Source organism: Nanorana parkeri, unplaced genomic scaffold (genome assembly GCF_000935625.1).
Source record: "Nanorana parkeri isolate BGI_ZX_2015 unplaced genomic scaffold, ASM93562v1 scaffold274, whole genome shotgun sequence".
NCBI lineage: Eukaryota > Metazoa > Chordata > Amphibia > Anura > Dicroglossidae > Nanorana > Nanorana parkeri.
In genome coordinates this window covers 354158-369871 of record NW_017306542.1, presented here as the reverse complement: position 1 = coordinate 369871, position 15714 = coordinate 354158, and the positions used below count along the sequence as shown (strand labels likewise).

The 15714-nt window shown below is 39.8% G+C and overlaps 1 protein-coding gene across 1 annotated transcript in view; it reads right to left on the bottom strand.

Annotated features, from left to right (window-relative positions):
* The window catches only part of LPAR1 (lysophosphatidic acid receptor 1), a 130160-nt gene extending 115393 nt beyond the window's left edge, over nt 1-14767 (bottom strand). The window contains exon 1 of the mRNA XM_018557227.1: nt 14463-14767. The gene's annotated coding sequence lies outside the window, so the exon portion shown is untranslated. The remainder of the gene's footprint in view (nt 1-14462) is intronic.
* Nucleotides 14768-15714: the final 947 nt, after the last annotated feature.

Sequence of the window (15714 nt, the reverse complement as noted above, 5' to 3'; positions counted from 1 at the left end):
CCTGCAGAAAGACCTGCGCTTGCATATAGCTATGTACTTCCTGAAATACTGGTCTTATCGGTGCTCTCAAGTCATGTGTATTGGCAGTGATGTATTTAGAGATTATGCTGCCATTGTCACGTTTGCCCCCTTTTGCCAGGTTGATGCCACATTGTTATCTAGGGTTTCATTTTTACTACAATTTACAGAGCTGTTTTGGGATTATTTGAATTCCTATGCAAAAGCCACGGGAGCATGCAGTCTCAGTTATCGTGTCATATACCCTAAGAGCACCTCTAACAGTTTCAGGGAGATCTTCTATTCTAACTTCTGATCAGTTTTAGGAAATCATAAATCATCTAAAAACAGAGCAAATTAGGATTTTTCAGTTATTTATAACCATAAGGTCAGCCAATCATTTTATATGCAACAGGGAGTAATGGTAATAAATGCACACATACCAGCTTTCCTGAACTAAACAGACACATACTAGGAGGCATATATGTAACAGTGGGCTTTGTAAAGGGATACACACTTTACTAAAGTTAAAAAAAACACTACTAGAGGCCAGCGAATGTTTCCTGAAAAAAGCCCAGCATGCTTTGCAAACTTAGTGTCATAGATCCACCCTGCAAGAAACATTAACTTCGTAAAAATAAAGATTTAAAAAAAAATAATTTAAAAAGGATTATATGATACATTTGTATACATGTACTTGCAACCTCTAAATACAATGAATCAATACCCACTGTAGTTTTCCTTTATGAAGTAAAAAATAAATCCATGTGAAAATATTTTGGCTCATTCACTCATTCAAAAGGACTATTGTAAAACAACAGCAAAAAACAGCCTTTTATTCTATTAGATAAATGAGAACTATGTATTTAAATTATGATATACTGTATAATTATATCTACCAAGTGCTAGTAGCCAGGACATGTATTGTTATTCATTCCCCAAAGCAAGAAGTTTACAAAATGGCCATGGTTTCATCTTAAAATAGATGTATGGTTTGGCTAAGTGCATGCAGGGTTTGTTTGTTAGATTGTGTTCTGATTGTTCTCTTTAACACTTTGGGAGTAAAAAATCTATCTCCTTCAATGAAAAACTTACAAACCAAAGCTCAAAGTCTACCGTGTGTAAGTGCCAATTTCAGTCAGTGAATACATGGGTCAACTGTTACTGAAGTTTACGTCTCAAACACGCCTCCTGTAAGGAAGCATTTCTGCTTAAGTGATGGATTTAGCTGTGGGTAGCAGCGGTTTAGTGGCTGGTGAATCTTGCTTGTGCTTAGGGACAACTCGAATGCATGCACACAGTGTAGAGAACTGCCATGTGATTGTACATCAGCACTCAGTATAAGTGCTCTATGATTCTTATTGAAGTAGACCTACCATCAGACTTTTCTATGTATCTATAACCACTTGCACGCTTTGCAATGCTTTAAACGTTTTTTTCTCGGTGGTATGTTTGCAGGTTTCATCCAAGATCAGCATTTACTTCCTTCACTACAATGCAGGGCCAAAGATGGCATCCATATGTAAATTTTGGTACCTGTGCATTCGCCTCTATGTTCTGAGCTGTGTGCAACCTTATCTTGTACATTTCAGCCCTTCTGCTTCTACCTTTAAATCTGCAACCAGCTAGTGTAAAAATCCATTAGTAACGGAAATCCTTTGCCCTGCTTCTTCTCTCCCTGTAACCTGCCTGTGTGTAAAAATTCATAAAAATCTCAAATGCATTAGCCCTCTCTACTTCTTACCTTGTGATTTTCTAGAAAACTATAATGAGCAGAGAGGTCATTAGGAGATTTAAGGCTCTTGGTGTAAAAAAAGACCTCCCCTTGCAGTGGGACTATAGTTTGGAAAATGCTTCTTTAGAAGAACATAAGCCTTGCTAGTTAATTTTGCCAGTGATATGTCTGGTCATATGTATACATAAATTTCATTTATGTAATCAAGTCTCAGTAGCAGCTCCAATAACATTAAACCCGAGGTTTTTATTATCACAATAATCTAAACAAAGGGTTCTCCTAAACAATGCCATTCAGTGTAATGTTCGTAATAAGGGGACATAACTTATTTGGGAGTGTCCGTCATAACAAGGCTGCTTCTAGAGGAATGGTTGAAACCTGTCTCGAAAGCAACACAGGTACCTTACTCAATAGAATTAATTACATGTTATACATGTGGCTCTTAGCTTGCTTTTTGTGTTTCAATCTATGTTAAACTCTTTTTGTTTTGTCGCCTCAGGGTATCATTTCAATTCATATCTAAATATATAAATAAAAAAAATATGAAAGGGAAATTGTGCGTTTCAGTGTATCTTTATTTTAATAAAGTATGTACCCCTTTGTTTTTTTACTGAGTATCTCCTGGTGTGGGTCGTTAAATTGTATAAATGTTCTACTTCTATTTATTACATATGCTTACTGATGGCTGTTTTCTATATGATTTATTATTTGCTAAGACTGTTCTGATAAATTTAATATAAGAAGTAATTGTACTCCCGGAATCCATAAGAAGTACCCTTTGTGCTAGACATGTCACATGTCAATGCACAAAGCTTTACACAAGGATAAGGATATTTGCTTTTAACCATTTGTAATTTTCAGATCTTATTGTAATAATAACGTGATCAAGCGTAATTTGTAATTTTCAGATCTTGTTGGACTCCATCACTTTAAAAAAAAATAAGGATTCTAATCCTGGTGAGTTAGCTTTGTAAATTGAGCCTTAAAGTGATATTAAATTCAAAATGTTTTTAAGCTATTTCAAATGCTAATGAAATCACTTACAATGGATGCTGCTCCTTGATGTTTAAACGTTTTAGTTTTGTGCAGAATTACCTGGTTTCCTGAGCACTGGTCCTGATACCCTGTTTTACGGTGGCTCCTTTGCCTTGCAGGGTCCCATGTGTGTGCTAGTAAGCTGTGTGCATCTCCGGAAACACACCATAAATACTTGTTAGCTAAATTAGCTTTTTCTGAGCACTCAAGGTCAGAGCCTTAAAGGAGAACTATGAGGTAAGTGATTTTCACTCAGTCTCATAGTTCTAGCCAACCTGTGACAATGAAACTGTCACAGGTCGGCTCAGTAGATCGGGAAGTGAGCGAACACATACCGGCGCTCGCTCACTTCTCGATCCTGTGCCGGCAGAGAGCCATGACAGGGGAGGGACTGGATTCCCCCCTCCCTTGTCCGATCCTCCAGCGCTGACTGGCGTAACGGTAGGGGGCGTGTACAGCTGGCTCTGCCTCTGCAGAGCCAGCTGTCACTCACGCAGTTGGGCGGATCCAGACATAATTGCCGGGATCCGTTCCGGCTGCGGTGTCTCAGTATACCACGAGCTGTAGCTCGCAGTATACTGAGCTTTGGGTGACGGAGGACGCTAGTTTGTGTCCTCCCGTTACCCATAGGAGAACTATGGGGAAAAGCCCTAACCCCATAGTTCTCGTTTAATAGTCTTTGAAATGCATCTATGTTTAAATTTCTATTATGATATATTGAAGAACACAGTGCCTTTAAGTGAACTTATCAAGCAATTTCTGTCAATAATGTTAGATTTCAAAGGAAAGCTAAATTGGAGAGTCATACACAATATGCTGGTGAAACGTCACCTGTAGTTTTCTACTGTTACTACACATAAACCCTTCTGGATGTACATGAAAAGAACAGTTTTTAAATATGTTGTGCATCAGTCAATGGGCTACTCATACTTATTTGAAAACTTACTAATGATCACATCTGTCTTCATGCACAAATAAGCTCTAGAGTGTATGTGAGTGTGGAAGGGAGTTGATTTTTAAGGCCCACAGGGAATTGGAACTGCTCTGAGTGGTTCTAAATGCTGTGTAAAGTGCTACATAATATAACTGTGCTGTATGCAGGAAATGAAATACATAAAATGTGAATATAAAATTGCAACACAAAATTAGGTAGTTATTGCACTTAGGCTAAAATGGACTAAAGAACTCCTCATGGTTACCTTCAAGTAACATTTTAGGGCATCAGATGCCATTAGAAACACAGCAAGGCACCACATTAATAATTGGTCCCTAAGGTTATCAGTAGAGGAAACAGACTTGGATTACAAGGAAAGCATGGCAGCAAGGAAATCCTTTGGGTGTTTAAGGTATACCCAGCTAAATTCTATAAAACAGGGGTAGGCAACTTAGGCATTCAAGCTGTGGTAATCATGCCTCTGGCTGTGGGAGTCATGGTGCTTATGTTATGTTCTTAGCCTGAAAAATGAAAACTAATGTAGCTTCCACATCTAAGGAACGGTAAGCTGCAATATATTGCATTCTTAGCCTTGGGTTTCAATATCCTTAGGACAATGGTCCATGGGTGAATCTGCCCTCTAGTTATACCTCATCAGCGAGGTGAGGTGCAGTTATTGCTTTCTTACTGTAGACTCTATAGATTTTGTTGTCTAGTGCGACAAGGCCCTAAGTCATACCTTTAGGGAACCTTGGATCTAAATTTTGCTTTATCTGTAGCAATTACGGTTTCAGCAAGCAGCTGGGTGATTAAAGTGTATTCATATGTTATATGTCACTACATCACATTTTTCTAAAGTTTAAAATAGTTTGGTAAACCAGAGGAAACAAACCTTTTATGAGCACGTGACATATCTACGTACTGTGTCTTTGTGTGTGTGTGTGTGTGTGTATATATCCAGAAAATATTTAACACAATGCAAACTGGCCATCACAGAATAAAATAAATTTTTTAGTCAAATCAGTTGTTTACATATTCAAAACAGCAACTATTCCATTAATTTTCTGTGTACAGGCTTTATATAAAAAAAAATAACTCAGTTAATAAAGAAAGGAAGGAAGAACAGTTTTTCCACTGAATCCAGGTATCGGATTTCCAATTGCTTGCAGCTCACTTTCAGACTTCCTGCCAACCAGAGTTGGGTCTAGTAAGATATCAGAATTTGAATGATGCTTCCTAATTTTAAAAGCTGAGAACAGGCAATCACTGCAAAGCAAACAGTTAATACTTGTCTGCCCCATTGCCCACACTTCAGAACACTTCAGAACTCCACTGCATTGAACAGATAATCTTGCTGAAAGTTCTTCAACAGTTCAACAGTCTGGGAGTGTGGGATGCCTGGTCCCTTGCAGCTCTCAGTGGTTCGCTTTAATAACAAAATACAGAGGCCGCCATTGCTGACCTCCTAAAATTTTGTAGTTACCCTGCTGTCTCTGACCTCAATACTTGACCCGGAACAATCTTGCTACTGGTGAATGCAGCAAAAAGTTATATTGACATACTTGTTCTGTGTCGGTGACTAACCGACTAAGAGGCTTTTGGACCAACATAGCAATCAGACAACAAGTATTTTCAAAAGGAGAGCTCAGCCATTGCAGCCTACCTATTTTCTCAGTACAGGTTTCCTTTAAATCCTTTGTAGGCACCACAGTAGTTTTTATAAGGGCTAGCAGATCCTACCTCCATGCAGTTTTCAGACATTCAAATGGCCCAGGAACCTCGATTATCATTACTAATAACTCTGAAAATGCTCATCAACCCTCTGGCACAGCTTTTTATGCAAGAATCACTTTAAAATATTAGTTCACCCAAAACTAATGCTTCAGGCCATGGCTGGACACCAGTAACACAAAACACTGGCTAGTTATCACAGTTTAGTGGAAAACTACCCAATTAAAGTTCTTATTGGTGCCCCCACCCAGAAAACAAAAAAGCCAAGGAAGGAAATTTTACTACTCTAAAGCAGACATTAGAATCTGGAAAATGTGAGTATATCCGATTGTCTGACAGTCGTTATAATTACAGTATGTTTAGCAATGTGCACTTTTTAACATAGAGGTGAGTGAAATACATACTGTTTTACAGCAAAAATTAACATAAACATAAATGTGACATTTTTGGTGATGGCAAAGTTGGAAGCCAAAATCTTGCCTTGGCCCTGTGTCCATGTGTCTTAGCAAGACAGGGCTGAAATACATATTTCACTGCTCTCCGCTATGTCAGACATGAGGCAAATTCAATCCATTGCCTTAAATGATATTTTGTAGTAACAACACCAAGCTCTGTCATATCATTTCCTCCTACACCTTTTTGTTTCAGCTGCTTGTACCAGTAATCACCATACTGACAGACAATGCAGGAAGGCAGTATGTGCTGAGTGGAGAGGATCTGACATAGGACATCTGGACCTGTCCTAGGAAAGAGCCTATATTTTTTAATACGAGCTGGAAGCAAACAAGGTAAAGTAATTGTCTAACCCTACTCCACAGGCACCATTTAAACTTATGTAGTTGTTTTTTTATGATTCAAACCATTGCATTAAAACTGTATTTACAACATCATGTTTTATTCAACATCCCTAAGCCCTACACTAGCAAACTCGACATAAATTATTAATGAGAAAAATAAATAAAACAGACTACAGTGTAAATAACACTGAATGGAACTACGGTTTAAAAATTAATGATACTTTAACTTTTCTTGAAACAAGCATTCAAGAAAAATGTCAGCAATAGAGAAAGACAGAAAAAAGGCTTTGCATGGAAAACATAGTTGAAAGAAAACTAATCTACTCACAGTGGCAACCATAAATTGCAGAGTACCAGAGCAGCAAAATAGTTTGACTCTCCTTCCTCTACAACCAGAGATGAACCAATTAAGATTCTGCCCTCAATACGCTCAAGTCACAGATGTCATTCCAGTCCAAAGGGTGTTTTTTTAGTTTTGTGGAGTGGAAGTGAATATAATCTCTGCCATTTTTTTGTTACAGTCTGTGTCCCCACTGGGGAGATTTCCCCTTGCTGTGGGGCACGAAGAGATGGGAAAAGCCATTTTTTTTGGGGGGGGGGGGGTTTTAGGTGTCTTCCTTTGCCAGTGACAACCACTCCCCTCATTTCGTAATCTAATCTACTTCACCCTCCTCCTTTATTGTGTTATTATCGGCCTGATCCCCCTAACGTGGTTGCTGTATCCATAATCGGCACCTTCACCACCTCCAGACTACTGAGTTAAGGTGCCCACACACCTTGCAATAATCGTACGATAATCGCGGGAAATCCAGCGGTCGTACGATTATCGCAAGCTGTGTGGAAGGCACGCGACCTGTTCGCACGACTTTTGTCTTTCAAGCATGTTCGAAAACCAGCCGAGAATCGTACGAATCGTACAATGATCGTGAGATAACTGCCGCACGGGCCGGTGTGCACAAGCGCACACTGCCCGTTCAGCATCAGCGGGGCGTGCTTGCGATTATCACAAGTACAATCTGCCTGTCCAAGATGGGCAGATCGTACAAGCTTTTAATTAGCTTACGACCATCTCAAGACATATGTCTTGCGATGGTTGTAAGGTGTATGGGCAGCTTAAGACACCTCCTTCCCCACTTGCACAACTGTTTTTCATCTCTCTTGTAACAAAGAGACTTGTTAAGTGTACAGCCAATCAGTCCACTATTTAAAAAAATAATTTTTTGTTGCTACATAACTATTGCAGAAATGGTCTTTTGGAATATAAGAATCATAGTAACATTATAGAGTACAATTTTAAAGACATCTGATAAAATCATGAATGGATGTAAGGAAACACTTTATCTGTACATACATTTCACTTGTCTGGTGCTAGTTGTAAACATGCCAGAAGCTGCACAATGTTGTCAGCTATAAGAAGCTTGTGACTAGGGATGAGCTTCGCGTTCGAGTCGAACCTATGTTCGACTCGAACATAGCATGTTCGAGCGTTCGCCGAACACCGAACATTATGGGATGTCCGCGGTCTGTTCGACCGCGGCACATCCCACAATGCACTGCGCCGTCCGAAGCGGCAATTGGCTACAGTCCTGCACCTGACCTTACTTGACCTTAACCTCAGGAGGAAAATCCTGAAAACTGTCATTGTCTGCACCAGGACCAGGGTCTAAAGGCCAAGGAAGAAGAGTGAGCAGTGCATGAGCAGCAGGTCAAGCTTTGATGTAGGGAACCAGGAAATTATACTGCCTTTACAATGCACAACATTAGACGAGTTTATATATACTACAGAAAAATTTGGTTTCCATTGCATGACTTGACTATGTGTTAATATATTAGCAAAATATGTAAAGCCATCCACAACTCTTCCCCCGCCACATCAGCAACCTCATGTTAAAATACCACCCAAACCGTCCTCTCTGCTTTTCCAAGACCTCCTACTCTTTTGCTCCCCCGTCAAGGCTTGCCACCACAACATCTCCAGAGTTTCTCCAATTCCCTGGAACTCCTTACCCAAATCTGTCCATCTATCTCCTACTCTGTCTGCCTTCAGGTGATCCCTAAAAACGTATCTCTCCAGAGAAACCTATCCTGCCTCTACCAAACAACTGAGCTTTTACTTTCTCTAAAAACAACTCATCCCCACAGAGTAACTACGTTTAATCACTTGACCCCAGGGCCGGTGCTTCCACTGGGCAAACTAGGGCGCATTGCTGTCTAGGGCGCAGCCTTGACCACTCACCCCCCACGCTGCCCTCTCCCTATTTCAAATTGCAAAAGCCAACAGCAGGCTGGCTATTGCACCCCCCACTGAGCAGAGGAGGAATACTAAGAGACAACTTTCTCTCTCAGGTCCCCTCCTCTGCTCAGTTGCTGGTGTTTCAATAGCCAGTCTGCTATTGGCTATTTCAAATGAAAATAGCCAATAGCAGTCTGGTCATTGTCCCAGGTGCTTACATCCATCTATTGCCTAGCCGGCAGGAGAATGGGGCCCTGCGTGCGCGGGAGGGATTGGGGGTTGTGCCGCTGGAGGGAGCTGGAGGGAGCTTGAGGGAGCTGGGAGGGTGGAGGGTGTGAGTAGCTGGTCTAGCACTGGTCCTGCTTGCCCATTCCATTATAGATTGTAAGCTCTCACCTGAAGGACGAGAAGGGCCCTTCTAACCCTCATGTCTTGATTTGTATTCTAACCGTACTGTCTACCTTTATATTCTAAAGCGTTGTGCAAACTGTTGGTGCTATATAATAATAATTATGTGTGGTGTACAACTTGCCACATGAACTGAAAAAAAATTGGTATGAGTTGTTACTCATGAAGATCAGTAAAGGATGTATAAAGATCTGCCAGTGATGAGCAAGCATTGAACCACAAATTTAGAAATGAGATTAAAAAGGATTTGACAGTGCTAGTGCCGAGTTACCAATTCTTTTATAGGTAATAGTTTTATTGCGCAGTTGGAATCTATTAGTTTACCTGGTAAAACGCTAGAACTTAAGACTCCTGATTTTTGCTTTACATAGAGGAGGGAAAAGCTAAAACTCCTTTCATGTTTTTATTTGTCTGTGTGACCCATTAGGAAGATTTGGCGTCACTTCCTGTCTTTTGGAGGTCCATACAGGTAATACAGCATTAAATACATTTTCAGAATATCTAACCCTTCTTCACTGTGCTAAAATATGTTTTATGTTATGTCCTGACAGAAAATGAGGGTAAATTCTCCAATAAGGACACAGATGGCAACAAAAAGCACTTACAGAGGAGTTTGATTTTAAAGTAGCTGACTGAGCAATCACATAATACTTAGAGGAAACCTGTTTCAATGAAAATAATATAAAATAGGACAGGAAATCAAGTTCCATTATGTTGTTACTCATGGAAGCTGCTTTAGAACACTACCACTCCAGATGGACTTCCAGATATACACCACTCACTGCAGGTACGCATGACTTAGCAGGGTCCGTCTGCTCCCTGAAATCCATACAAATTTATTTTTTAAAACCTGCATACCTGTTAGATTTTTTATAGAGTTTGAAACCTTACTGCCAGACTCAGCTCCTCCTACTCTAGGGCATTTTATACCATCTACTATGATTGGATTCCTAAAGGGGTGATTCATTTTGCATAGAAACAACAATGTTAACTGTGGGTTTTGTGTTTTTTTGGCGGGAAAATGACATTATAATAACAGAAGGAGTGTGGCCACAATAACTGATTAGGTTCAGGTAAATTCACTGACGTATTTACCCACCATGTTTATTGAACTGACTGTTACATTGTTTTGCCTAATAAAGGGACCGCATGTGGTTCCGAAATGTTGCATTTGCTTGTGACACCATGTATATCTAAATGTCAATATAAGGATGGATCGATGAAGTGGACCTTGGCGTGCTGGTGACCTCATTTTCTTCCTTAGAGCTCATTCACACTGGAATCGGCCGGCACGTACATCTCCGTGCTGAGTGCAGGGCTGTATCGAGCAGCTCATGGGAAGGTCAGGTGCTGCGTGTGATTAGTACGGAGCCCCTGTCCTTCTCTATGGGAGTACTGCGTCTGAGCCAGGAAACACTCACCCATACGGACCTGCACTTGAAGTGAGCGTAGGGGGCGGCGTACGGCCCCGTAGTCCCATAGAAAAGGACAGGGGCTGCGTACTAATCACACGCAGCACCTGTCCTTCCCGGGAGCTGCTCTATATGGCCCTGCATGCAGCATGGAGCTGTACGTGCCGACCGATTCCAGTTTGAATGAGCCCCTAGAGCGGTGAAAAGCGTTAGTGGAGGAGGAGCGGAGTAAGGAGGGGAGATGCGAAGCAAACAATAGACTATGAAAAAAAGATAACATTTTCAAATTATTACTGTGTTGAGATATGGGTCATAATAGGTGCACATTTGGAATAATCTTTATATTTGCGCCTATATATGGTCATTGTTTGTATGTTCATATGATTATTCTATTTATTATTATAATTTCCTACATTTGATTATATATCATATATATTTTATACAATATATAATATTAATGTTAATATTTGTATAACATTAAATGATGGTCACAAATACTGTTAATATTAATATTGCTATGTGTTTTATTGCTGTTAATATGTTTTTTTACTAATATGTGTATTATCAATTTGTAATGATTCTTATCTTTATTACCCCTCCCCCCCATTTATTTTAATATCATCATTACTATTTTTTTTAACTTTTATTTCATGTTGTCCTTATTGGTATCAGATTTTGTACTTCAAGCTTCTGAACGTTGTGTCACGAACATTCATACATAACAATTATTTGTCTTTTATGTTACATGTTAGCCCTGATGAATGAGATGGAGGTACAGACTCCAAAACGCATTGGCTTTAAAAACTTTTTTCATTGGAATATTTTTGGACTTGAATATTACAGTGTTAGATTGGTCCCTGCAGTCTCTTCTATCCTGGGCCCCGGCGATCTAGGGACCAGTGACAGCATCACTTCCATTAACTTGCATTGGATGTGAGGACACCGAGAGACATTCCACAGCCAGAGCAGAGGGGGAGAGAGGTAAGCGGTCACCGCCAGGAGACTGAAGTTTGGGTAATCATACCTTGTTATTTTAGACCGTAGACTAAAACGAGCACTTAACCCTTGCAGTGCAGGCGTAATGGGCGCAATCATCATTTTCACACGTAGGCACACCAGATGCATGTTTGTATGTGGAGGTGGTTGGGACTGTAAAATGTTAATTTTTTTATATGTGATTTAAATTTTTTTTTGTAACTTTAATTTTTTTTTAGCTATTTTTTGTTTCACTTATCTTTATTGCTATGACATAGGGGGATAACAAGCCCCCTATGTGATAGCCAATATACAGTGACAGGTCCTCTTATGGTTTCTAAGACCCCTAATGTCACCTAGGGACTCCCAGGGAAGCTGATGAAGCAGAGATCTGCTTCACCAGATTCTCCCCGGCTTCTGTAGCCGGGAATGACATCTGAATGCAGAAGTGATGTAATATACATCACTTCCTGCATTCAGAGACCAGAGAGGAGGTCGGAGGGAGCTTGTGTACTGATTTCCCTCTGATCTCCAGTGACAGAGCCGCCGTGCCGGTCCCAGCTCGCACCGGGCACAGCGGAGCTCAGGATCAGCGGAGGAGGGCGCACACCCACACGCATAATACAAGCGATCGGGCATCCCTACAGATGCCGGAACGCTTGTATGAAAACAGCCATCACTGGCTGTTAACATTTCAACAGATTTCCTGCTCGTCCACACCGCCGCAGGCACAAGCAGGGCGGGAAAGGACATTGAAAAACGCCAACTCGCATTCAAGAAGCCGCTGTCCGGCTGCTTAATCACGGCCAGACGGCAGGTAGTTAACTAACACTAATAAGATTATTTCAAGTGTATATTCAAAAAATATTAAAAGTCTGCAAATTCCTTTTCAATAAATAGACAACAATTAAAAAGCAAGCAATAAAAAGTAACAATTGGGATAGAGACTTTGTGAGTTATTTCCATTACTCCTAGATGTTTTCTTTTTCAATTCCAGCTTTAAGTGAATATTATTTTAACCCTGTTTCATGTAAGCAGTTGCATTGTATTATAGCAGAGACCATATTCAGCACATGCATCCTTACTTCCTTCATCATACAAGCACAAATCAAACATGGTGAGGGTCAAAGCAAACAGAATAAAAAGCTGCAAGGATTAAGCATGGCAAGTAGGTGGCACCATTAGCAACATGCAGTTGACTGGTCTCCTGACAGAACCGCACACATCTGGAAGGAGGAGGTTAAGCTGTAGTGGGAAACAGCAACCACTACAAAGCTCAGGCAATGAACGTGTGGTGAAGCATGAGACTACCTCTATTTAAACTCCAGAGAGATACAAATAGGATTCTTCGAGGTGCAGAACACAGACACATCAAAGGCCAACATTACATCAAAGCCAGCTAAATTAAATCATTAAGCTCTATAATAATGTGGATGAGCAGCTTATCATTCATACCAGGTTCTATCAACTTTCTCTTCAAGCACCTCGTCAACTAGCCATATTTATGTGTTCCACAATTTAAGCTCACATAAATTAAGTCTTAACAGTCTTCAAAAAAAACCCACATCTCTTCTGGGGTCTTCAAAACCTGCCCTTTTTTGGAGCACTTTAAATGGCAGCTAATCCTCTTTTGAGCATTCATCATCCCAGTTATAGAGGCTTATTTAATCACATATTGCAAAGAGCAATGATATGTCACCAAAAGTGACATATCCAATATCCAGATCTTGTAGTTCTCCCTATTTTGGCGGGATTATCAAGCTTTTCAGACTCAGAAAGGGAAGGGACATAGAATGGTGGTTATTGTTTTGTCTAGATATGGAGAAGAGTGGGATGGAGTTAATTCTGGGGGAAAGAGCGTATCTGGTCTGATTTTTATCTCTGGCTGTTTAGAGGTATGGCGCTTGGGTTGTCTTGACTGTAGTTAGACTGCTCAGAGATTTCTTTTTCAATATTTAGCTTATTGGGGTTGATTGACTTCTTAATAACTAACAATTGTTTGCTTAGCTAAGTAAATGCTCACATACCTTGGTGAATAAGGGAAGTTGTGTTTGCTTCATTCATCAAGTCATGGGCAAGTAAAAATCAACTTTAAAAAAATATATATATATTTTGCCATGACTTAGTATTCAAAGTGAACACATCTTTACCTTCTTTACTAAGCTAAGTGAACAGTCCCTTTACAAAGCAAATATTCACTTTGCTAAGTGAACAGCCTCTTCTCCATAAGCCATAGTAACAACTGCATTTTATTCAACTTGTTGGATCAATCCAATATGATTTCCAACTGGTTACTTTAAACAATTATCATTCCTTCTACCATAAAAAATAAGCCCATGGGTTATTATTACATTCTACATATTATGTTGGATGGAGTTAAAGAACAACACAAGTATACTATTTTTAAAATTCTCACAGCAAATATATAAATATTTACATGGAATACAATTCAACAACATATCACTAAAGTGTACTTTTAAAAATGTCAATATTTGCTGTGTAGGGGTGATAGAAAAATGCTTGCTTTAGTTTTCTACCCTGCTTTCAAAATGTGCAACATCCCCACTTTCATATCTACAGCTATCACAAATCAGCTCTATGTGTACTTAAGGATTGTAATAGGATTTCCTTACATTTAAAGAGATATACCTGTCTGCAGCTGAACTAGGCTCACATGAACTGGACAGGACTTGTTAGCTAGGTAGTTCTGGGCATATGCAGGCTTCAAGCCGTTTACAAAGTTTGTCCAATTGAAACAATTGATAAACAAACAAAAAATGTTTTTTCGCTGCAGGGGCTATAATGACAGTTCTGTAATCATTATTTAGGAGTCGCTATTGTCTTGACATAGAGACTCTTTAACTCTTAAATAGCTTCTGTCCATACTAGTGAAAGCTGTCATCTGCTAAGGCTATAAATATTATTAATTACCATAAAATCAGCCAGAGTCATAAAAATTTCACTCGGCGTCTTTAACATAAAAATCAATAGTAAAAATCCCCAACAAACAAGGTGTAAAGCTTCAGGATTATAACCATTGCTTTGATCAGAATGCAGGTAACTTATAAAACAATTTAGTTACTGTTAACATCAAAGTCAGCCAAACACAACATCTGAGAAATGAACAAACACATAACATTTTACAGCGGCTAATGTGAAACATGCAGCATTGACTTGTGGATCAGTAAAACCTTAATGACTTTACCTGTTCTAAGTCTCTGCTTGGTGATCCACGTAGCAAAAATTCGACCAAAGGAGTCCAGCCAGAAAATAAAAGCCACAGTTGAGACTTTTTGCTTCTTCTCCAAATCCTTCCAGACAAACTGTCTCCTTTTCTCAAGTGAGTCCCAGTGCCGTCACATTGAAATAAATCCACAAACTAGTCAGAGCATCTTTGCATTGCAAGAACTAGAGGTGGTCAGGGGTAGATGAAGTGGGTAGGAATGCCTAGATTCTTCAAATTCTGTATCAGTAGGAAAAACTTTTGGCAAGTCTGCAAGAAAGAGACAGGATTAAGTTAAAGGACTAGTTGACATTCATTGCCTGTTCCCTTTTGCTTTTCCTATTTTATTTCAGTGAAAAAGTTAGATTGTTCTCCAAGAACTGTGCTGCCAGCTCCAGGTCCAGGATTATGAGTGTAATCTCATAGCACAGAGACTGCCTGTGCAGTAATGTCTGGGTGTGTAAAATCAATGTGCTGAATGCTTCTCACTCTGATACCTAAGTCACTCCCCCGCCTGCAAGCTTTTCTGTGTGTACTCCCAGGCACTGCCTCCACCTCCTGAAACTCTTATGAATGAACAGCCTCTTGACATTTGTCATCACTGGCCCAAGGGCTATTTAAATAGAGGTGGCACTTCAAAACATAACACAGTGAGCCTCCAAGATCCACACTGCTGGCTGTAATTTCAGTACAAGTGTGTTATGTCCAATTGTCTAGCATACACTACTACAAAGAGTTAATGATGCGTGATTTAATTATGAACCATAGCAACATAACCGATGCACTCTGTAATAAAGGGTAACACCTATAAGAAATATGTATAGTTAACATTTTAAACTCCTATTAGAAGGGATTCTTGTTTCACTTTCACTTGTGTAATACATGTAAAGTCTAACACAAAAGGCTAGATAACATCTGTTAAGGCAAAATGTGTGTCCCTGCCATGGTCACATCTTTCCAAACAAGTGAAAATGAGGTGCTGGATTAAAATTTAGTCATTCATATTTTAACAGGGCATAGTGGCTCCAGTACGGCTGTTTTCTACACAACAGGACTCCCCTTTAAAAAAAGGGAACTCAGAGTTGAGGATCCAAGTGTAAAAAGTCTAAGTGGGGTGCCAAACAAGAGTCAAAATATTTTATTAATATTAGTTCATAACAACACAAAACAGCCCACGTGTTCCGGGGCTCAAAGAAAAATGTCCCCCTTCTTCAGGGCTCAGTAAGATTTAGAG